Source organism: Hyla sarda, chromosome 1, assembly GCF_029499605.1.
Source record: "Hyla sarda isolate aHylSar1 chromosome 1, aHylSar1.hap1, whole genome shotgun sequence".
Taxonomy (NCBI): Eukaryota; Metazoa; Chordata; class Amphibia; order Anura; family Hylidae; genus Hyla; species Hyla sarda.
This window is the reverse complement of record NC_079189.1, coordinates 539,230,059-539,254,653: the sequence shown is the minus strand read 5'-3', so window position 1 is coordinate 539,254,653 and position 24,595 is coordinate 539,230,059. Positions and strand designations below refer to the sequence as shown.

At 43.4% G+C, this 24,595-nt stretch overlaps 1 long non-coding RNA gene across 1 annotated transcript in view; it reads left to right on the top strand.

Moving 5' to 3' along the window:
- The first annotated feature begins 3,560 nt into the window (after positions 1 to 3,560).
- Positions 3,561 to 24,595, top strand: part of LOC130291786 (uncharacterized) — a 345,719-nt gene continuing 324,684 nt past the window's right edge. The window contains exon 1 of the long non-coding RNA XR_008848033.1: positions 3,561 to 3,652. This is a non-coding gene — a long non-coding RNA (uncharacterized LOC130291786). The remainder of the gene's footprint in view (positions 3,653 to 24,595) is intronic.

The window sequence follows — 24,595 nt, the reverse complement described above, 5'->3', positions numbered from 1 at the left end:
TAAAGGCGACATGCCCCCCAAAAACCATTTCATAAAATGTACTCTCCAAAATCCACTTGTCGCTCCTTCGCTTCTGAGCTTTCTACTGCACACGCCGAACAATTTACATAGAAATATGAGGTATGTGCTTACTCGAGAGAAATTGGGCTACAAATATAAGTATAAATTTTCTCCTTTTACCCCTTGTAAAAATTCAAAAATTGGGTCTACAAGAACATGCGAGTGTAAAAAATGAAGATTGTGAATTTTCTCCTTCACTTTGCTGCTATTCCTGTGAAACACCTAAAGGGTTAAAACACTTACTGAATGTCATTTTGAATACTTTTGGGGGTGCAGTTTTTATTATGGGGTCATTTGTGGGGTATTTCTAAGATGAAGACCCTTCAAATCCACTTCAAACCTCAACTGGTCCCTGAAAAACAGTGAGTTTGAAAATTTTGTGAAAAATTTGAAAATTGCTGCTGAACTTTAAAGCCCTCTGGTGTCTTTCAAAAGTAAAACACGTCAATTTTATGATGCAAACATAAAGTAGACATATTGTATCTGTGAATAAAAAAAAAGTTTATTTGGAATATCCATTTTCCTTACAAGCAGAGAGCTTCAAAGTTGGAAAAATGCAAAATTTTAAAATTTTTCATCAAATTTGGGGATTTTTCACCAAGAAAGGATGCAAATTACCACAAAATTTTACCACTATGTTAAAGTAGAATATGTCACAAAAAACAATCTCGGAATCAGAATGATAACTAAAAGCATTCCAGAGTTATTAATGTTTAAAGTGACAGTGGTCAGATGTGCAAAAAACGCTCTGGTCCTAAGGTGTAAAATGGCTGGGTCCTTAAGGGATTAAAAAGGGCGTCCCCACACAGGAAACTCTTCCTATTTACATCTAAAAACCCTGGGAAATGGCAGTGTTTGTAGGTGGAAATAAAGAGAGTTTCCTGTGTGTGGCCACCCTTTTTAGGGCGAGTAACACTTGCCAAAGAAGGGAATTAAAGGGATACTCCGCTTCACAGCATATGGAACTCAATGTTCTGAATACTGGGTGTGGGCTTCTGTGTTCATGCCCGTCCCCTTGTGACGTTACACCCTGCCCCGTGACATCACGTCTTGCCCCCTCAATGCAAGTCTATGGGAGGGGGCGTGACGGCCGTTGTGCCCCCTTCCCATAGACATTCATTGAGGGGGCAAGGTGTGACGTCACGAGGGAGCCGGCGTGAATACATAAACACGCACCCTGCGTTCGGTACATTGAGTCCCGGACGCTGAGGAGCGGAGTAAACTTAAAATAGTGTGAGAGTAGGGCCTTACAGGGGATGTTTTTACCCCCACCGATTACAATGGACCATACGTTGTTCCCTTCCAACTTTTGAGAGGTCTTTGCATCACATCAATACTTGGTGGTGTAGGTGGCACATGGTGTTTTTGTACAACTTACTTTTGTTAAATAAAACAAAAACATTTTGGGTAGATATATTTTATCCCAAGAATATTATTAAAAGTTAAGTTTTATGTAATGCATATCCTCAATACTTGTGCACACCTGCCTCAGCTACCATTCTGATCCTGCCACCCACCTGATGCCATACATCTGATGTCAAGTTCTCCTTTTTTCACCCACCTTCGTCACCAGGTACTGGTATTGCCACCCACCGCCCCACTCTGTCACTGGGTCACTTTCAGGACTCCTGATGCTGCTGATGCCACCTCCAGACTGTCTCATTCTGCCACCATGTTCTCCTTATGCTGATGCCAGCTCTAGGCTGTCTCATACTGCCACCATATGTTCTCCTCATGCTGATGCACCTGCAGGTTGTCCCATTCTGCCACCATATGTTCTCCTCATGCTGATGCCAGCTCCAGGCTGTCTCAATCTGCCACCATATGCTCTCCTCATGCTGATGCCAGCTCCAGGCTGTGTCATTCAGCCACTATATGGTCTCCTCATGCTGCCGCCACCTCCAGGCTGTCATTCAGCCACTATATGGTCTCCTCTTGCTGCCGCCAACTCCAGGCGGTGTCATTTAGACACTGTATGGTCTCTTCCTGATGCCCCCAACTCTAGGCTGTGTTGTTCTGCCATATTATGGTCTCCTCATGCTGCTGCCACCTCCAGGCTTTGTCACTGTGCCGCCATGTGGATTCCTCATGCTGCTGACACATTAAATAAAACTTTTTAGGTTAATCTATTTGAAATCTTCAATTTAAATGTTAATAAATATCTTTAATCTTTTCAATTGCTAGGCCCTATGGTCTCATCAGGCTGTTGCCACCTCCAGGCTGGGTCATTCAGCCACTATATGGTCTCCTTATGCTGCCGCCACCTCCATGCTGTATGATTCAGGCACTAAATGGTCTCCTCTTGCTGCCGCCACCTCCACGCTGTGTCATTCAGCCACTATATGGTCTCCTCATGCTGCCAACACCTCCACGCTGTGTCGTTCAGCCACTATATGGTCTCCTCATATTGATGCCACCTTCAGGCTCAGTCATTGTGCCACTCTGTGACAGGGATTCTAATTACGACCCATCTAATCTGCATGTCATACTGAATAACAGTATTATTTCACTATCCCAGCACACTCCATATACATGTTACAGCAAGGCAAAGTGTTCTACACCCCTATTGAGGCTCTCTGTAGGCCAGAAATAGCCGTTTTTAATAGCAATTCAATTTGGACCGAACCAAATTTTTCCGGAAAATCAGGTGAATCGTCCGAATCGAATTTTTCAAAAATTCGCTCATCTCTAGTCCTAATAATAGCAGTCTACTATTCATCACTACTAAAATGTAGTTGTTGATGTTCAGTTGTATACTGTTGTTGTGGTTCTCATTATTATTATCACAAACACTCACGTTATAGTAATTGTTTTCTTGTTAGTAGTACAATAGTAATTGTTTTCATCATTATTCTTATCAGTTTAGTATTAAAGTAAAATTTGTTGTTTTCCATTATCATTATTTTATTATGGTAGTTGGTTGTGACGTTGGTGATGTTATAGTTGTAGCAGTATAGTCTTAATAGCAGCTAACCTTTTTATTATTTTTTATTATTCATTGTATTCTGTGTTTTTATGAGTTTTACTCTTACATTACAATGACTATTTTTACTATTATACTAAATTTGTATAAATAAATATTATTCAGCTATACTTGTAGTATTCTATACTAACCTTTACACTTTAGTGTCTAATCAATAATTAGTTTCCTAGCTGCCTTTTTAGGAGTTCTTATGACTTTTTAGTTTGTTGACTACATAATGATCGTACTGCTATGCATGGGTTGCTGTGCATGAATCAGAAAATCAGTCATTTGCAAACAGTGAGAATACACAGACACTGACAGTATTATTGGCAGGAACTACTTCTGGCAGGATCCTATGTGACAGAGAAGAACCTTTTCATTTACAGAGGAGGTCCACAAAATCAATTTAGTTTCACTTATTCTTTTCCACATAATAACCTTTGTTTGAGAGTAAATGAACTCGGCATGCATTACCGTGGAGCGTAGATCCCCAGCACTCCAAATAATTTAATTGCAGAGTCAGTTCTCTATTAGGGTGCCAGGCTTCCCAATCTTACACAAGGATTATGCGGGGACCTCGTTCTTAGACCCGTTGCCAGGATTCCCCACAGCAGAACCATCGTAAAGGTAATTGTGTGACTGGAACGTGTGTGATACATATGTTTGTCGGCTTTTTATTATTGTTAAACAGAGACAATTCATAATAGAAGCTTTTCATTACTGATCTGAGTCCAGTACTGTAAATGCAGATGTAGCTTTAATGTCTGTATACTAAGAAAACCCTTTCTAGGTAGGAGGAAAGGGATACTGTTTATAGGGGTTGTCTAATAGGGGGATCCCCTGCAGGATTGCACAGTGTTTGTACATTCAAAGTCTCTAGCATAAGTGACTTTTGGCAAGGGTATGTTATAAAGAAAATGCATTTGAGCAAGAGGAGCATGTGCATGTTAAAGTGATAGTGACAGAGGGGTTATGCAGATGCAAATAATATCCTGCAGTGTAACAATTGTACACCCCTTAAAATGATTTGCCTAAACACTACCTATTTTGTGGTTGTTTGTGGGACATTAGTATTAGATATTAGTATTTTAAAGGAAAACTGTCAGCCTGTTCACCCACACTAAACCCAATACACTTATTATTGTCGGTGAACAGGTTTCTATAGAGGGGTCACTTAGTTAAATTGCTCCAGTAGGTCTGGAGATACTAGCTTCCAAAGTTCCCTTCATTCAGAAAACTGCCTGCTGGAGGCGGCCCCCCTGTCCACATATGCCTCTCTCTGTCACCTCCTAATCCCGCCCCCGCACTTTGGATTTACATATTCTTTAACTCTATGTCCTAGTGATGTCACCAGTCACGTAAGCGCAGTGCTCTCTCAGCAGAGAGCATGCTGCAGAAGATTTTCCCCTGCTCACACATCCTGATAAAATCTTCCGGCACATGCGCTCTGCCAAGGGAGTGCTGCACTCACTAGGACGTGGAGTTGAAGAATATGAATAATCAAATAGCAGGGGCGGTGTTAGGAGGTCACATAGGGAGGCAGAAGCAGTTGCTCGTCCTTAGACTGCAAGCGGGCTCCCGACTTGAGCCCGCACCATACCAACCTGCCCTCAGCTGATTCCTGTAGGCTATTAACCCTTTAGATCGCCACGGTCAAAGCTGACAGTGGCATCTAAAGGGACCTTAAAAGACTCCCTGGGGGTCCAGTGGGGTGGATCATCCGCCCACAGCGCGATCGCGGGGGAGCTATCCTCTTCTGAAGTAGCCGGAGGGCTTACCTCTCTTCCTGTGTTGGCTGCGGCTCTGAGAATGATAAAGCCTGGCAGGACCAGGCTTCATCAATCAAGCGCAGAGCACACAGATCAATGTAGTTCTTTTGGAACTATATTGATCTGTATAAGGAATCTAATGATTCCTCCTAAAAGTCCTCTAAGGGGACTAATAAAGTGTAAGAAATTTTCTTTTATAAAAGTTTAACAAAAAAACACATTAACCCCTTCCATATTAAAAGTTTGAATCACCCCCCTTTTCCCAAATTCTATATATAAAATATATAAACAAAATAAAAATAAACATAAGTGGTATTGCCGCATGCACAAATGTCCAAACTATGAAATTATGATGTTAATTAAACCATACGGTCAATGTCGTTTACGTAAAAAAATACCAAAGTCCAAAATTGCATATTTTTGATCACTTTGTATACCCGATGGTCCATGCTATGAATCAGTCTGTAATATCTGCAGGTCCAAGGAAACATTCTGTAATAAAGGCAAATGGACAGTTAGACTAATCCCTAAGGTGTATCACAATTAATGCACAACCTTAAAGGGGTACTTCACTGGAAAACATGTTCTTTTAGATAAACTGGTGCCAGAAAGTTAAACAGATTTGTAAATTACTTCTATTAAAAAATCTTAATCTTTCCAGTACTTATCAGCTGCTGAATAATACAGAGGAAGGTCTTTTCTTTTTGAATTTCCCGTAGGCCTGACCCCAAGTGTTCTCTGCTGACACCTCTGTCCATGTCAGGAACTGTCCAGAGCAATAAAGGTTTGCTATAGGGCTTTGCTCCTACTCTGGAAAGTTCCTAAAATCGACAGAGGTGTCAGCAGAGAGCACTGTGGTCAGACAGAAGGGAAATTTAAATAGAAAAGAACTTCCTCTGTAGTATACAGCAGCTGATAAGTACTGGAGGGATTAAGATTTTCTAATAGAAGTAATATACAAATCTGTTTAACTTTCTGGCACCCGTTGATTTAAAAAAAAATGTTTTCCAGCGGAGTACCCCTTTAAATGTGTATTTGCTAACAGACAAGAAAATAACACAAATAAAAATTCAATGGGTCTCTTTGCTGACTCAAGGGGATAGTACAAATTTTGAGCTAACCTATTGCTAAAATCCAAGCTACCATTATCAGTAATGCCTGGTGTGCACATATATGCGGCATCCGGCCTGCAGACACCTGGTCCAAAAAATGCTGAATGATCCGTTTTTTTGATCCAGCGAACCCACGCCAGATGGCAGATATGCTGGATGGTCCATAGATCACTCACAGTACCCAGTTTCAGCCTATGGGGCAACGTATTGGATGTCTGAAGCGAAAGTTCTAGCTTGTGGCATACGGTGCTCCTATCCATTCCCATCAGGGACAGTGCCAGATTGCTGGATAGAGGTTATATGGATTATGCAGAAATAAAAAAAAAAAACACATAAAAGTACCAAACACAGCTTAGAGTGGAGCTATTTGTGAAGCTTAAAAACAACCCTTTTTTCTTACGCTTGGCAATTGCTTTAAAGGGGTACTCCGGCGCTTAGACATCTTATCCCCTATCAAAAGGATAGGGGATAAGATGCCTGATCGCGGGGGTCCCGTCGCTGGGGACCCCCGTGATCTTGCACGCAGCACCCCAATTAAAATCAATCCCCAGAGCATGTTCGCTCCGGGTCTAATCACCGGCGACCACAGGGCCGGCGGCGTGTGACGTCATGCCTCCGCCCCTGTGTGACGTCACGCTCTGCCCCTCAATGCAAGCCTATGGGAGGGGGCGTAATACCCCTTTAATACTCTATTCCCTGATGACATTCTGTTTATACCTGATCATAATTTTCTTGACTTGTCTTGACTGTTCTATACTAATATTTCGTCCCGTTTTTTTTAATTTTTTTTATTTAATCTGGATCGCTGATTTTCTCACTTAAAGAGGTACTCCGCCCTAGACAGATGCAGCTGAGACAGGTGGGTGCTACATGAGAGATTGCAGGGGTCCCCAGCGGCAGGATCCCGCGATCAGACATCTTATTCTCTATCCTCTGGATAGGGGATAAGATGTCTTAGGGCCAGAGTACCCCTTTAAGGTAAGGGTGTGTTCACAAAGCAGAAAATTGAGTGCGTATTTGAAAACCTGAGCTTAATTTCCTGGAAATGCATCACAAATCAGTGCAAATGCTGCCCTTTTTCACATTTGGTTTTTGTACCCCTCCATTCTGTTCTGGGTTTTGACTATGTCTTTGCTTTATCCTTTGACACAAAATCAAGATATTTATTCTCGACCTGGCTAAATACCATTGGACTCCCATTGCTGATTGGAAGTACTAGTTCAGTGTTTCATCTGTAGTTGTACATAAATTATCCACACATTTATTTGCACATCATTTAAATGGGTTATCTGACCAAAGAGCAGCACCAGCATTCATGCGCCCTGCATGGAATGTGGGTGATGCACAGAGATCGCGGGGGGTCCCAGCCCCCCCGCTATCAGACATATTATCCCCTATTCTTTGGATAGGGGATAAGATGTCTTTGGCCGAATAACCACTTTTAAGGGGCACAGACTTTGATACCTTTTGGACAAATGAAAAATCACCTCTGAACTTGCTGTAGGATGTCACGTTTCTAAGGCAAGGCAAATTTGTATATATTTTTTTATGTTTGCCCACTTTTTTTGTGCCTTTTTCAAAAAAGGCGCACATGGTAAATATCTTCCACTGCCGTGTCAATAATGATTTACTGCATTTCACAGTCAGTTTTGCAGTAAGTGTCTATTTTGAAATTGTGCAAAATGTTTACGCAAAACATTTTGTGCCAAATTACAGCCAAAAAAAATGTCAGGAAGGCAATGATAACTCTCTTCCCCTTAGATCAGACTATTCTCAATTTATGACGAGGGGCATGGCTGACCCCTGCAGCGCGAGAACAGCGTTGCGAACATTTGCCGCCGAACGCTGGCCAGAGTACCACCCCTTTTAAAGCGGTTTTCCCATGAATAAAAATAGGAGTAAACTAATGTATCATGTGAAATTAAACAGATTTCAAATGTAAAAGCTACTTTTAAATATACTATTTGAGAGATACTTATAAATACTGCATGTTTTTTTGTTACATTTAACATATGGAATCCACTAGTGGTCACACATGTTCAGGACAGACCAGAAGATTTCTGCTGAACTGAAGTATTGGTATTTGGTCTTCACTGTTCATGCAAGCAACGAGGGTTGTGAGAGTTTGAGCCTCATTTACTAAGCTGAAACCGACCAGTTTTTGTCGGGTTATTTTGGCGCAGAGTGTCTGCGCCAGTGTGCGCCAGGAAAATCCAACAAACCAGACATTGCACTGTGAAAAGCTGAAAAGAGGGTGTGGTCTGTCGCAAAGGGGCGTGACTAGCCCAACAAAGACAAAGGGGAGTGGTTTCATAACCCGACCTATTTACTATTGAATTCACAAAAAATCCTGTGAATTAATGGCTTGAAATTTCCACCTAGAAAAAGCTGGTCAGAAAATGTTCCCGACTTTTAGAGAGGAATCATTTTAGAGAGGAACATTTCCCACTAGTAAAAACCCGACAATCTTAGTAAATGAGGCCCAGTGTGTGCAATGTCCCAAAAAAGAAACAAACAAAAAAAAAAACAGGGTCATAGTTCAGAAAGGAAACCAAAGTAATCCTATTGATGGGTAAGACGAACAGTAAAGAGATGTGCTGTTTTAGGGTAAATAAAGTTACATTAGCACTTTAAAGTACTGTACATTAGAAATCAGATGCATACCACATTCATAATTTCACTTGTTGACTACCGTATATACTCGAGTATAAGCCGACCCGAATATAAGCCGAGGCCCCTAATTTTACCCCAAAATCCCAGGAAAAGTTATTGACTCGAGTATAAGCCTAGGGTGGGAAATACATCATCCCCCCTGTCATCATCCAGACCCCCGTCATTAACACCCTCATCATCATCACCACCTGTCATCATCCCCCCTTCATCATCACCGCCTGTCATCATCCCCCCTTCATCATCACCGCCTGTCATCATCCCCCCTTCATCATCACCGCCTGTCATCATCCCCCCTTCATCATCACCGCCTGTCATCATCCCCCCTTCATCATCACCGCCTGTCATCATCCCCCTTCATCATCACCGCCTGTCATCACCCCCCTTCATCATCCCCTTGTCATCATTCCCACCCCCTTCATCATCCCCTTGTCATAATCCCACACCCTCCCTTCATCGTCCCCTTGTCATAATCCCACACCCCCCCTTCCTCATCCCCTTGTCATAATCCCACACCCCCCTCTTCATCATCCCCTTGTCATCATCCCACACCCCCCCTTCATCATCCCCTTGTCATCAGCCCCCCCCCACCTTTATCATCACCGCTTGTCAATGTCTGATACAGTGGTCTTCTGCGGACCTCCAGATGTTTCAAAACTACAACTCCCAGCAAGCCCGGGCAGCCATCGGCTGTCCGGGCTTGCTGGGAGTTGTAGTTTTGAAACCTCTGGAGTTCCGCAGGTAAAAGACCACTGCGGCCTTCGACATCATCCAGCCCCCCCTCTCGCCCCCTTTAGTTCTGTACTCGCCTCCGCTTGGCGGTACGGTGCTCCGCTGGTCCGGTGCTGCAGGACTGTCCGGTGGGGAGGTCGTCCGGTGGGATAGTGGTTCCGGGCTGCCATCTTCACCGGGGGGCCTCTTCTCCGTGCTTCGGGCCCGAAATAGAGGCGTTGCCTTGACGACGATGCAGACGGACGTTGGTAATGAACGTCCCCCTGTGTTGTCATCAAGGCAACGTGACTATTCCGGTTCCGAAGCGCGGAGAAGAGGCCCCCCGGTGAAGATGGCAGCCCGGAACCACTATCCCACCGGACGACCTCCCGACCGGACAGTCCTGCAGCACCGGACCAGCGGAGCACCGTCCCGCCGAGCGGAGGTGAGTACCGAACTAAAGGGGGTGAGAGGGGGGGGCTGGATGATGTTGAAGGCCGCAGTGGTCTTCAACCTGCGGACCTCCAGAGGTTTCAAAACTACAACTCCCAGCAAGCCCGGACAGCCGATGGCTGCCCGGGCTTGCTGGGAGTTGTAGTTTTGAAACATCTGTAGGTCCGCAGGTTGAAGACCACTGAGGGCGGAGAGTTCACTCGAGTATAATCGTACTGAAAAACTCGGCTTAAACTCGAGTATATACGGTATATTAAAAAGAACACCAAGAACAGTATCCCCGCATCATGAAAGTCACCCACCCCAATGTCCTGTATTAAAAGGATTTTCATTTTTAAGAAATTTTTATTTTTATTTTGGATGCATTTAGTAATAAGTGAGATGCTAGAGTCAACATCTTCTAGAATTACACTAATTTAAGCAATGTGATGCGATGACTAATTCCTTCTTCCTGTCCTATTACTGTACGCACTCTGCTGTAAGCTTAGTTTGCTTCATTTCAATAAAATTGTGGCATGATGTGAGTTAAGATGGACACAAAATGTATAGGATAATTTAATACAGTATATGTTAGTGTATATTACTATACACTTAGCAGCCACATGACCACGACAATTAAAATTTTACCATTTGATATGGTCATTTGACTTAAAGCGGTTTCGTCAGCTTATAATGTGATGCCATATCAACGGAAAATTCCATAACTTATGGAAAAATGACTAACCAAAAATGAAGGGGAGGCAGTGCTGTTGCAGCATCATGTTCCCTTCCTAGTTTTCTCAGTACAGTGGTATTCTAGCCAACTGGCGATTCAGGCAAATTCAGGTAGCCGATTCTCTTGAAGATTAAACAATGAACCAGATGCGGTGCTACCCCAGGACTATTGGGGTCATATTCAAAACTCTTCACATCAAAAACTTTGAGTTTTGCGCCAAAATTTTGGTGCAAAAAAGTTCACATTGAATAATCAATGTGTTTTACATGAGAATTATCCAAGGTTTACACTAGTCACACCAGTTTAGCAAAAATAGGCGAGGCTATGTAAATTTCATATTTTACATGATATTTTCAAAGGCTAAGTTCCCCCTTTTATTTTTTATTTTTTTATTTTTTTTTGCAAAAACACAAAGAAAAATGCCAAATCTGCCCCATGGTGTCTTTTTCAGTTTAAAAACTGTTAAGACTGTGGCATTTATTGTCAATGAAGTCTATGGGAGTGACAAAACACCAAGAAAAATGCCATGTGGGTTTTAACTTTGGTGTTTTTGCAAGAGTTTTTTTATTCTTTTCTGGGCTTTAGCGATCCAAAAAAAGAGATGGAGATACTTTTTTTTTTTTCCTATAAAATATCGAAGGGTACAATAAAAAAAAAATACAGTAGGGAGGGAAAAAATTTTATTCAACGAAATGTATATTTTTTTAGAACAAATTGTTTTTCATTTTGTTTAAACTTTTTTTGTAATGTGTTTAATAAAGTGTGTGTGTGTGTTTTTTTTTTTTTACTTTTTTACTTAATTTTTAAAATTTATTAGGTACTACTTCTACTCTCAGCATGGAACAGACTATTCCATGCTGGGAGTAGCAGTACCTGTACTAATAGATCGTCCTGAGTGTCAATTCTGACACCCGTTGTGATCCTCCTGTATAATCTATGGAAGCGGGTGGCACGGACGCATCTCCGCTCCCCTGCAGATTCATATTTCCTGCTGAGAGCTCTCAGCGGAATATACAGATCTGTGATGTAAAGATAACTTCACATCACAGTCTACAGTTCCGGGCAGGGGAGCGGAGAAGTGCAGCTGGCCGTCCGCTTCTATAGCTTATACAGGACGATTGCACCCACTGTGATCTGTTCTTAACTGCAGGTGCTACTGCTCCCAACATGGAGCACACTCTGCTCCATGCTGGGAGCTTTAGTACCTGCATTAATAGACAGATCGCAACAGGTGTCAGAAGTAACACGCGCTGTGATCTGTCTATTAATGCAGGTACTACAGCTCCCAGCATGGAGCCCATCAGCAGCCAGTCACCCCTGTGATGTCACAGCCCTATATAATCGGCAGCTATATTGTGGCCAGTCACTTCAGCCTTTCACTGCAGAGAGATAGATAGGGACAGACAGCGCTGTGTGTTGCACAGAAAAGCTTTTTTCCTGCAGCGATTCACCTCCTAGTCAAATCAGCGTTCTGTTGCACAGCGAGAGAGGGACAGAGAGTAGTGTGTGTTTCACAGAAAAGCATGTGAGTGCCATTTTGGGTGTCATACACACGACTGTGTACTGCTGGTGTTGTGCACAAATACTTTTTAAGAGTACTGTAGTGCATTTTTCTCCCCTCATAAGTGCATACCACATACCTACATCTAAGTGGTGTACTATTTTGTTCCTGTTAAAGTCTCAAGGGCCTGAATACTGTGAAAGGCCAGGCAAAAGTACTCACCAGCTAGTTTTGTACACAAATACTTTTTTAAGCGTAGTGGAGTGTATTGTACTCCCCTCATATACACACTAAGCATGTCAGGCAAAGAAGTGCTAGGACGTGCACAGAGGAGTGGCAGAGGTCTAAATTCATCAGGCAGAGGTCGCAGCAGACTAGGGGTGAGTGGCAGCAGGAGTCGCAGCAAGAGGCCTGAGCTCCCGATATCAGCTAGTGGTTGTGTCTCGACCAACAACCCATATGCCGTCATCGATTGGTTAACACTGCCATCCAGTTCATCACAAGTGATATCTGACACCCCCAGTGAACAGTTGGTGGGTTCCTCAGACACAACCCTCAGTTGGCATGGCCCACGAGAAGTCCCTGTCCTCCCATTGCCTCTGTTCTATGCTGTTCCCTCCCCCACAGAAGTATCTTATGCTGTGGGTTCAGCTCTGATATTGAGGATGATCTAGAGGACAGTCAGCAGCTATTGCCCATCCAAGAAGTGGAGGAGACATCCGCCGCTTCCTCCGCAAGGCGGGCAAGTAGTGATGAGGAGAGTGGCCTGGAAGGTGGTGTTGCGAGCATTCAGGCTCCTTAAGCAGACACTGTTGAGGAACCTGAGGAGGACATCAGAGACGTGCAGACACAACTCGATGATGATGAAGCCGATCGCACTTGGGAGCCAGGTGCAGAAGGGGCTTCATCATCATAAGGAGAAAAGGGTTGCAGGTTGTCCATGAGGCAGCAGCTGAGCCAGTAAGGGGGTAGCATGGTTGGCAGTCAGCATGGTGGCAGAAGTGGAAAGTCTGGAGCCAAACGTGGCCAGGGTAGACCACCTGCTTCGCGGCAGCCTACCTACCTGGGAGGTAGTGAAACAGGGGTTCCAGGAGTCGGCAGCATTAGCAGTCAATCAGTCCAGATTGTTGGTGGGAAAATCAGCTAATCGGCGGTGTGGGAGTTTTTCATTAAGCATCCGGAGGAGGTTCACATAGCCACATGCAAGATATGTTGGCAGAAGGTGAAGCGTGTCCAGGGTCCCAATGTTGGCACCACAGCCCTGCGTCAACATATGCTTCACCACCATAAAGCAGCTTGGGAGAACGGTGGCTCCGATGTAGTGGTCCAGCCTGCTGCATCACACAGTGGCACGCCGCTCCCTCTTTCAGCCAGCCAAGGCTCCACCACCTCCAATGGGAGCTGTTTGTCATACCTTCCTTCTGTCACTCCAGATGCTCCTGCTCCTCCTACTTTTAGTCAGCCATTCCGCCAACAATCCATCAGCGAAGCCATGTCCAAGAGACAACAGTATTCGCCCACTCATCCAATGGCACAAAAGCTGAATGTGCTCCTGTCTAAGTTGCTGGTGCTGCAGTCCCTCCCTTTTCAAGTGGTGGACTCTGCACCTTTCAGAGAACTGATGGCCTGTGCGGAGCCGAGGTGGAAAGTGCCAAGCCATCATTTCTTTGCGAAGAAGGCAGTACCAGCCCTGCACAATTTTGTGGAAGAGAAGGTAGTCCAGTCCTTGTGCCTGTCGGTGTGTATCAAAGTACATGGCAGCGCCGATGTCTGTAGCTGGAACTACAGTCAGGGACAATACATGTGCTTTACGGCTCACTGGGGGAATGTGGTTCCTGCATAGCTATAACACCAACTTGAACAGGTCACGCCGCTTCCTCCTCCACGCTCTCAGGCAGTTGGTCCTGACAGTGTGTGACTCTGCCTTCTCATCCTCCACCATGTCCTCAGCCTCCACTGCCCAGACAAATCTCAGTGGCCCTTCAGCATACCATGTGTGCAGGGCATGACTGTGTCTCTCTGTTTTTCACATGGTTTGCCTTGGCGAAGAGTCACACCGGAGAGGAACTGCTAAATGTAATTCTTAAAAAATCTGAGCATGGCTTACTCCACGAAAACTGGAAATGGGAACCATGGTGACTGACAACTGGAAGAACATCTTACATGTGCTGCAACTGGGAAGGCTGAGCCATGTGCCCTGCATGGCACACATGTTCAATCTGGTTGTCAAGCAGTTCCTGAAGTGTTCCCCCCCCATTTGCAAGACATCCTAACAATAGGAAGAAAAATTTGCATGCACTTAAGCCACTCATACACCGCAAAGCACACCCTCCTTGAGCTGAAGCATCAGAATGGTATCCCCCAACATAGTCTGATTTGTGATGTTGCCACATGTTGGAATTCCACCCTCCATATGTTGGACCGACTGTACGCACAGAGAAAAGCCATCACCGATTTCTACATGATCCAAGCGGATAGGGGTACTCCCCTGTGTAACTTCAATGTGACCCAGTGGCAGCTCATATGTGACACCTGCCATTTGCTCAGGCCCTTTGAGGAAGCCACATTATTAGTAAATTGCCTGGATTACGGGATGAACGTCATTCCACTGCTTCATTTCTTACAACACGCGTTGGAAATGATGGCTAGTCAGGGCACTGGAGACGTGGTGCCAACATCTCACGGCCACATGAGCACTGTGGGGGCTGAACTGGAGGAGGAGGGGGAGGACAGTTTAGGTTTCGCCAAATGGGTGTTTTTTTCTAGTAATCAGACAGGAGAGGTGGAGCAGAAGCAGGCAGAGAAGCTAGAGGGTTATGAGAAAGGCGAGACAGAGGACCCAGACACGCCGTGGCAGTATGCAGTCTAAATGGAGGCAGGGAGTCCCTCCGAGTCACTTGCACAAATGGCATGATGCATGCTCACTTGCTTGCTTAGTGACAGCCGAATTGTCACCATTCAGCAGTGGGATGGCTTCTGGATTTCCACCTTATTGGACCCTTGCTACTATCACAAAATAGGGGGCTTTTTTACACCCACTGAGAGGGAGGACAAAGTGACCTACTACAGAGGCAACCTAGTAGTCAGTTGGCCTATGCCTATCAGCACCATAGTCCATCCTCTCGCAGTTATTAATCGGGGGCCCCCTGCACTCACCTTCCACTGCCATGGCTGCTGGGGTGGCAGGAGCAGTACCAGCTCCATTAGCAGTAGCCTGAGTCTAGAGTCGCTGATGGGTAGCTTCTTCACCCGCATAGTGAAGCAACTCCTCAGCGGCAGGTAGACGTGGAGCAGGACCTGAACCACCAAGTGATGGCATACCTTGACATGACCCTGCCAACACACCTTAAAGATCCGCTTTACTTCTGGGCAGCCAAACTTGATTTGTGGCTGCAACTAGCACAGTTTGCCCTGGAAAAGCTGGCCTGCCCGGCCAGTAGTGTGCCATCAGAGCGGGTGTTTAGTGTAGTGGGGGCCATAGCAACCCCAAGGAGAACTTGTCTGTCCATGAAAAATGTGGACTGACCTTTTGTGAAGATGAATCAGGCATGGATCAGCCAGGATTTCCACCCACCAATGACTGATGCATCAGAGTAGATTGACCATGGTGCCACACCAACACTTCACAAATATGAATAGTGTAAAACATGTTTAAGGTGCTGCTCCCCAATTAAAGACATTCCTCGTCATCAGACCACAAGTAAGTATTGAGGATATGCATTAGGTAAAACGTAACTTTTCTTAAAGGGTACCTCTCATCAAATAAACTTTTTATATATTTTAGATTAATGAATGTTGAATAACTTTCCAATAGCATGTTAATGAAAAATATGCTTCTTTCTATTGCATCTTTCCCGATCAGTCCTGTCAGCAAGCATTTGTGACTCATGCTGGAGTCCTAAACACTCAGAGCTGCCAGCCTGCTTTGTTCACAGCCAAACAGGCTGTGAGCAAAGCAGGCTGGCAGCTCTGAGTGTTCTCCTTTGTGAACAAAGGAGACTGGCAGCTCGTAGTGTTTAGGACTCCAGCATGAGTCTGACATGCTTGCTGCCAGGACTGGTAGGGAGACTTCTAGTGGTCATTTCTTCAAAGTGGAAAATTAAATAGAAAGAAGCATATTTTTTTTTAATAACATGCAATTGTAAAGTTATTCTGCATACATTAATCTATAATATATCAAAAGTTTTTTTAATGAGCGGTACCCTTTAAGATAAAATATATGTACTAAAAGTTTTTTTTTTTTAAACAAACAAAAAGAAAGGTGTGCAAAAAACACCATGTGCCACCTACACCACCAAGTATTGATGTGATGCAAAGACCTCCAAAAGTTGAAAGGGAACAACGTATGGACCATTGTAGCCTGTGGGGGTAAACACCTCCCCTGTAAGGCCCTACTCTTGCATTATCAATACCCTTCTTGGCATATGTTACTTGCCCTGAAAAGGGCAGCCCCCACACAGGAATCTTTCCCTATTTCCCCTTACAAACACTGCTATTTCCCAGGATTTTTAGGTGGAAATAGAGAGAGTTTCCTTAGTGGCGCTGCCCTTTTTAGGGCGAGTAACACTTGCCAAGAAGGGAAATAATAGGGCGAGCGTAGGGCCTTAGAGGGGAAGTTTTTACTCACACCTGCTACAATAGACAATACGTTGTTCCCTTCCACCTTTTCAAGGAAAGGGTCACTTGTCTTAAAAAGGGTAGCCCCACAAAGTAACCAATCCCTATTTACACCTAAAAACCCTGGGAAATGGCAGTGTTTGTATGTGGAAATAGGGAGAGGTTCCTGTGTGGGGCCACCCTTTTTAGGGCGATTAACACTCGCCAAGAAGGGTATTAATAATGCGAGAGTAGGGCCTTACAGGGGAAGTGTTTACCCCCACCTTTTACAATGGACCATACGTTGTTCCCTTCCACCTTTTAGAGGTCCTTGCATCTCATCAATTCTTGGTGGTGTAGGTAGCACATGATATTTTTTGCATACTTTTCCTTTGGTTTGATTTAAAAAAAAATGTTGGGGCCATATATTTTATCTTAAACATATTATTAAAAGTTAAGTTTTACGTAATGCATATCCTCAATACTCACTTGTGCACACTAACACTTTTACAAAAGAGAAAATTTTCTTCTGCCTACCTGCCTCAGCTACTATTCTGATGCTGCCACACATCTGATGTCAAGTTCTCCATTTTTCACCCACGTTTGTTACCGGGTACTGGTATTGCCACCCACCACACCAATCACTTCTGATGCTGCTGCCACCTCCAGGCTGTATCATACGGCCACCATATGTTCTTCTCAAGCTGCTGCAAACTCCAGGCTGTGTCATTCAGCCACTATGTGGTCTCCTCGTGCTGCCGCCACCTCCATGCTGTGTCATTCAGCCACTATATGTTCTACTCATGCTGCTGCCATCTCCAAGCTGTGTCATACAGCCACTATAAGGTCTCCTTATACTTTTGCCACCTCCAGGCACTGTCATTGTGCTGACATGTGACTCCTTGTTTAATTTGGTCTTTTGTAACCACAGTATTTATTCAAAGTAAATGCTGGGGCCCGGGACATTAAACTTTGGAGTGTAATATAAAATTTAAATTCCAAAATCTTACATTTTAAATTTCAAAAATTCGATCTAATCTTTTCAAGACTGAGGCCCTATGTTCATCGACGTCATACATTAGCTGTGGAATTACCACAAGAATCCAATGAACCATAACTGATTAACCCCTTAATGACCAAGAGCGTAAACATACCTGCCAGGACCCGCAGCTAATACCAGACATCACCAATCGGGCTGATGTCCGGTACTAACCCTTTAGACGCCGCGATCAAAGTTGAGCACGGCGTCTGAAATGGAAGAAAATCGTTGACGGTTAGCTCAGTGTGCTACCTGGTCTCCCGCTGTCTGATCATCACTCTGCTGCTTCATGCCTGAGATCCAGCCTGGAGCAGCAGAGCACCGATAACACTGATCAATGCAATGCTATGGCTATCAGTGTCTGCAATCAAGGTATTGCATGTTATATTACCCTATGGGGGCTATAACATTGGAAAAAAAAGTGTAAAAAAAATAGTTAATAAATGTGATTTAACCCCTTCCCTAATAAGTTTGAATCACCCTCCTTTTCCCATAAAAAAAAAGTAAATAAACATATGTGGTATCGCGGCTTGCGTAAATGTCTGAACAAAGAAAATATAGTGTTAATTAAACTGCAATGGTTAATGGTGCACACGTAAAAAAATTCCAAAATTGCATATTTTTGCTCACTTTGTATACCCTAAAATTTTTTATAAAAGGCGATCAAATAGTCCCATCAAAACGAAAATGGTACCAATAAAAACTTCAGATCATGGTGCAAAAAATATGTATATATCTCCGTATATGGAAAAATAAAAAAGTTATAGGGGTCAGAAAATGAAAAAAATTTACACATACTAATTTTGGTGCATGTAGTTATAATTTTTTTAAGTTGTAAAATAAAACCTATATAAATTAGGTATCCTTGTACCCATATGGACCTACAGAATAAAGATATGGTGTCGTTTTCTACTGAAAAGTGTATTGCATAGAATCGGAAGCCCCCAAAAGTTACAAAATGGCGTTTTTTTCAATTTTGCCCCACAAATGTATATTTTTCAGATTTTGCCATAACTTTTGTGGTGAAATGATGTCTGTCATTATAAAGAACAATTGGAGGTGCAAATAATAAGCCCTCATATGGGTTTGTAGGTGCAAAATTGAAAGTTTTATGATTTTTAGAAGGTGATGAGGAAAAACGAAAATGCAAAAACTTAAAAACCTTATGTCCTTAAGGGGTTAAATGAAACATTTGCTGTTCCACAAAGAATAAGACAGGGGGGGGGGGGGGGCATCTGGGGGCGCTGAGAGGCACAGGCTAGAACAGTACCCAGAATGGGTACTCAAAAAATTTGAATAAATTCTAATTAAATTAAATAAAAATTACATAAGAAATCTATTTATTCTCTTTAATTTTGCCACCATATGGTCTCCCTGCTGCCACATCCAGACACTCTGCAGCAGTGATTCTAATAGCGATGCCTGTAATCTGCATGTCATACTGAATACCAGTATTATTTCACTAACACAGCACATTGATAGTGATAGTGATTCGCCGCAAATGAATTCAGAATGAAACAAATTTTGGGGGGAAAATTCGGTGAATTGGCTGAATCAAATTTTTCAAAAATTCGCTCATCTCTAGTCGCTGCAACTGAACTCATATTTATACAGTTATCGCTTGTCTGGTCACTAGTAATCATGGAATATTACATAAGAATTTGGTGACAAATTTTGCAATTTTTGGCATGAAAAAACTAGTGGTACGAAAATCAACTCTCACATATTTTCAAAGCAGCACAAGAGACATTTTAAAATGTGAGGAGAAAAAAAAAGGTTTCATTATTTTCGCTGTAACAGTAATTACTATCGTTTTTTAATATCTCCCCCTGTGTCTCCTTGATTCTCTGCTTTAGTGATGGCCTATTCTAGTCAGGGCTGGTGCAAGGATTTTTGTCACCCTAGGCAAAAGCTAATTCTGCCACCCCCTTGACTCCGCCCATTGGCCTGACCTTTGACACGCCCCACCTTACTACTAAGGTTACACACTGTAACAAGCCCCCCTCCTCACGTAATTGGCATACTACTGGGGTGACACACTGGCGATGGAGGGACAGTGACGCAGTTGGAATGTCATGAGGCAGGAGCCACACGATTTGAGTGATCAAGCCTGTCTGCCTCCGAGGACCACGGCGCTGCTGCTGAAAGCAGTACTCATTTGAGGCAGACAGACATGATCGCTCAGGATCGCCATCACTGCACACTGTCCAGTAAGGGGAGATATATCTAAACCAGTGCAGAGGAAAAATTGACCAGTTGCCCACAGAAACCATTCAGATTGCTTCTTTTGTTTTTAAAAGGCCTCTAAAAAAATAAAAGAAGCAATCTGGTTGCTATGGGCAACTGGGCAACTTTTCCTTTACACAGGTTTGCCTACTATACAGGCAAAGAGAGAGCTTTGGCCAGCATTTTAAAGGTGAAAATATGTGTTATAACTAAAAAAAATTTACAACAAATTATTAGAAACATTTTTATTCTTTAGTAAGCTATAAGATATCAAAAGTTTAGTTTAGAGAGTGCCCATTTAAATCGAAGATTTTGAATAAATTCACAAGTTTAATGCCCCAGGTGCCTGAAGCGTATACTTTCAACTAATACTGCATGACCACAAAACCCAATATAACTGCACAGTGGCAGTAGCCTGATGAGACCCTGGGGCCTCACAACTGAAAAGATTAAAATTATTTTGTAAAATGTAAATTGAAGATTTTAGATAGATTTAAAGTTTAATTTAATGTGCCAACAGCATGAGGAGACCATATGGTGGCACAATGACACAGGCTGGAGGTGGCAGTAGCATGAGGAGAACATTATGTGGCAGAATGACCCAGCCTGAAGGTGGCAACAGCCTGATGAGACCATAGGGCCTCACAATTGAAAAGATTAAATATATATATTTTTTTATTTATATTGAAGATTTCAAATAGATGATCCTAAAAAGTTTCATTTAATGTGCCAGCAGCATGAGGAGACCACATGGCCACGGTGTGTGTGGGTCCTTTGTCTCGTCCTTATCACCCTGTAGGTCCGCAGCCTGCTCCTCATCTCCTGTCAGATGACTATAAAACCACCCATTTGGCAAAACCTTGCCTGTGATCCACTGTCCCTCCCCCCCTCCAGTTCAGCCCCGCCATGGCTCATGTGGCCATGAGATGTAGGCACCACGTTTCCAGTGCCCTGACCAGCCATTGTTTCCAACACCTGTTGTAGGAAATGAAGCAGTGGAATGACGTTGTTCCTCCCGTAATCCTGGTGACTGGCTAATAATGTGGCTTCCTCAAAGGGCCTGAGCAAATTGCAGGTGTCACGTATGAGCTGCCACTGGTTCACATTGAAGTTACACAGGGGAGTATCCGCTTGGAACATCAAGAAATCAGTGATGGCTTTTCTCTGTTCGTACAGTCGGTCCAACATATGGAGGGTGGAATTCCAACGTGTGGAAATGTTGCAAATCAGACTATATTGGGGATGCCGTTGTGCTTTGTGGTGTACGAGTGGCTGAAGTGCATGTAAAGTTTCCTGGCCATTGTTAGGATGTCTTGCAGATGGCGGGAACACTTCTGGAACCACTTGACAACCAGATTGAACACGTGTGCCATGTGGCGCGCAAGGCTCAGGTTTCCTTGTCGCAACTCAGACAAAATGTTCTTCCCGTTGTCAGTCACCATGGTTTCAATTTCCAGTTTTTGTGGAGTAAGCCATGATTTGATTTCTTCATACTCACTTTTAGCAGTTCTACCCCTGTGTGACTCCACCTGCCAAGACAAACCATGTGAAGAACAGAAGAACAGCGTGACACCGCCGCTCCCTGCACACATGGTATGCTGGAGGGGCACTGAGACTTGTCCTGGCAGTGAAGGCTGAGGACACTGTGGAGGATGAGGAGGCGGAGTCACACATAGTCGCAGGACCAACAGCCTGAGAGGGTGGAGGAGGAAGCGGCGTGACCTGTCCAAGTTGCTGTTGTGGCTCTGCAGGAACCACATTCACCCAGTGGGCTGTAAAGGACATGAATTGTCCCTGACCGTGGACAAAGCTCCACATGTCGGCACTGCCGTGCACTTTGGTACGCTTTGGTAGAGTGGGGTGGTGGGTGTTAATACCAGTACCCGGTGACAAAGGTGGGTGAAAGAAGATCTTGGCATCAGATGTGTGGCATGAGGCAGGTGGTAGGATCAGAACCATAGCTGAAGAAGGTAGGCAGAAGAAAACGGTCTCTTTTGTCAAAATGTTAGTGTGCACAAGTAAGTATTGAGGATATGCATTACGTAAAACTTTATCTTTTAATATTATTCTTAGAATAAAATCTATGGACCCAAATAATTTTTTTGAAATCTAACAAAAGGAAAGGTGTGCAAAAAACACAATTTGCCATCTACACCCCAAGTATTGATTTGATGCAAAGACTATTATAGGGTGGAAGGGAACAATGTATGGTCTATTGTAACAGGTGGGGGTAAAAACTTCCCCTGTAAAACCCTACTCTCGCACTATTTATTCTCTTCTTGGAAAGTGTTACTTGCCCTAAAAAGGGCAGCCCCACATAGGAACCTCTCCCTATTTCCAACTAATAACCCTGGGAAATGGCAGTTTATTTGGTGGAGTGGAGTGTAGATAAGTGGGTTGGGGAAGAGCAGGTAGGTCCCCTCCATTAAACAGGTTCCTTCACATGGTTCCCCCATTATGGCAGTGCCACGAATAGGTAGGTGCCACCAAAAAGTAGGTCCCCATGTAGATAGCTGCCCCTTGTAGGCAGTAGCAGCCTCCTATAAGTAGGGGTAACTCCCTGTAGGAAGGACCCATTGTAGAAAGTAGCCCCCATTTAGATGGTAAAAGTCCCCTGAATATAGTTACTGCCAACCGTATATAGCACGAGCAGCTCCTCTTTAGGAAGTAGTAGCAGTTCCCTTTAGGTTGTAGTTGCTGCAGTAGTAGCAGTATCTATCATATATACACACACACATACATCATACATACACACATTATACATTCAACCATCTATCATACATACACACATCATACATACATCACACATCACACATCATACATTCATCATACATTATACACACTTACAACATCATATCTACATACATACGCACATAATACATACCCATTTATTATACACACACATCATACATACATCATACACATACAGTATACCACATCAATAGTAGATAGGGAAGGCTCCCTGTACACTGCTGAGAAAGACAACTGGCACCTATACCTGCAGTGCCCAAAAAGAAAAGAATAATAAAAGAAATGGCGCTCAAAAGTTATATGGACTACTGGTGAAGATAAAAATTGTAACATAAAAATGTATTAAATAAAATCATACAATAGTAGAATAAAATAAAACACAACCATAAGTCTTCCTTTGGTGAGCCACAGGGCCCTTGTGATGCACATAGGGTTAGAATCATACAACCTAAACAAAAATATATAAAGTATATACTATATATAATAGGTGCAAATAATGAAATGGTACCTAAGACTGCTAAAAAAAAAAAAAAAAAAAAAAAAAAAAGGAAAATTTAACGCGATTAGTAAGTTAGTAGATATGGCATTCTGGACCCTGTGGTCCGCACATCATTATACCTAGGAGATCCTTTATAGGGATGGCCATTGACTATCTCTATAAAGTATTTCCTAGGTATAATGATGTGCGGACTACAGGTCCCAGAATGCCATATCTGCTAATTGAGTGTAATTTTCCGGTGTTTTATTTTAGTATCTATAAGCAGTACCATTTTTCATTTGCACATTTTATATATAGCATATGTTTTATATATTTTTATTTAGGTAGTAAGATTCTAACCCTAGGTTCATCAAAAGGGCCCTGTGGCACGTCATACATACATACTTCATGCATACACACAACATATATACATCCATTTAAAATACTTCCACTCCCCCCCCCCCCCCCCCATCCTTGGTCTCCTTACCATGAGTCGTGGCCGGCAGCACGGAGACCAGAGGCAGCACTCACAACTGAAGTGCGCTGACTCCTCTCCAACCTCCATTTCTTCACCCCCAGTGAGGAGCAGGTGCCCCAGTATGCTGAGGACCTGGGAGGGAAGGTTCACTCAGGGGAGCGCAAGCAGTGCCCCACTCCTCCAGTAGTATGATGAGGAGGGGAGGGGAGGTTGTGTAAATAAGTGAGTGGAGCGCATGCAGCAATCCTCCAGTAGGATGGGTGTTAGTGGAGTGCTGCCTGCTGCGCTCCACCAGCACTGGTGATCTCAGTGGAGAGCAAGCAGCACTCCATAAGTATTATGAGTTGGGGTTGCTGTTAGTTGAGCGCTGCCCGCTGCGCTCCACTAGTATCATCGGCCGGGTCGGTGGGTTGGTGGAGCAGAGATGGTGGTATAATCTCTCAGTAAGTGAATTAAACTCTAGTTTGCTGACACGGGCTGAAGTGCGCCCCCTTGAAAGTTTGCTATAGCCGACTGCCTCCTTGGCCTATAGGAATAACCGGCCCTGATTCTAGTAATATGCTATAAATTTCTAACATAGGAAGGATCATTTAAAGGTTAAAACCAGCAAATAAGGATAATCTTTGTAAAAAAAAGTAGGTATGTGTTTTTCATTCAAATATTATATCATTTTTGTGTTTCCTGTAATTACTGTTAAAGGGGTATTCTAGGCCAAAACTTTTTTTTTTTTATATATATCAACTGGCTCCGGAAAGTTAAACAGATTTGTAAATTGCTTCTATTAAAAAATCTTAATCATTCCAATAGTTATTAGCTTCTGAAGTTGAGTTGCTGTTTTCTGTCTAACTGCTCTCTGATGACGCACGTCCCGGGAGCTGTGCAGTTCCTATGGGGATATTTTCCCATCGTGCACAGCTCCCGAGACGTGACATCATCATTGAGACAGAAAACTTCAGAAGTATTTTTTAATAGAAGTAATTTACAAATCTGTTTATCTTTCCGAAGCCAGTTGATATATATAAAAAAAAGTTTTTGCCTGGAATACCCCTTTAATATAAAGTTTCTACATTG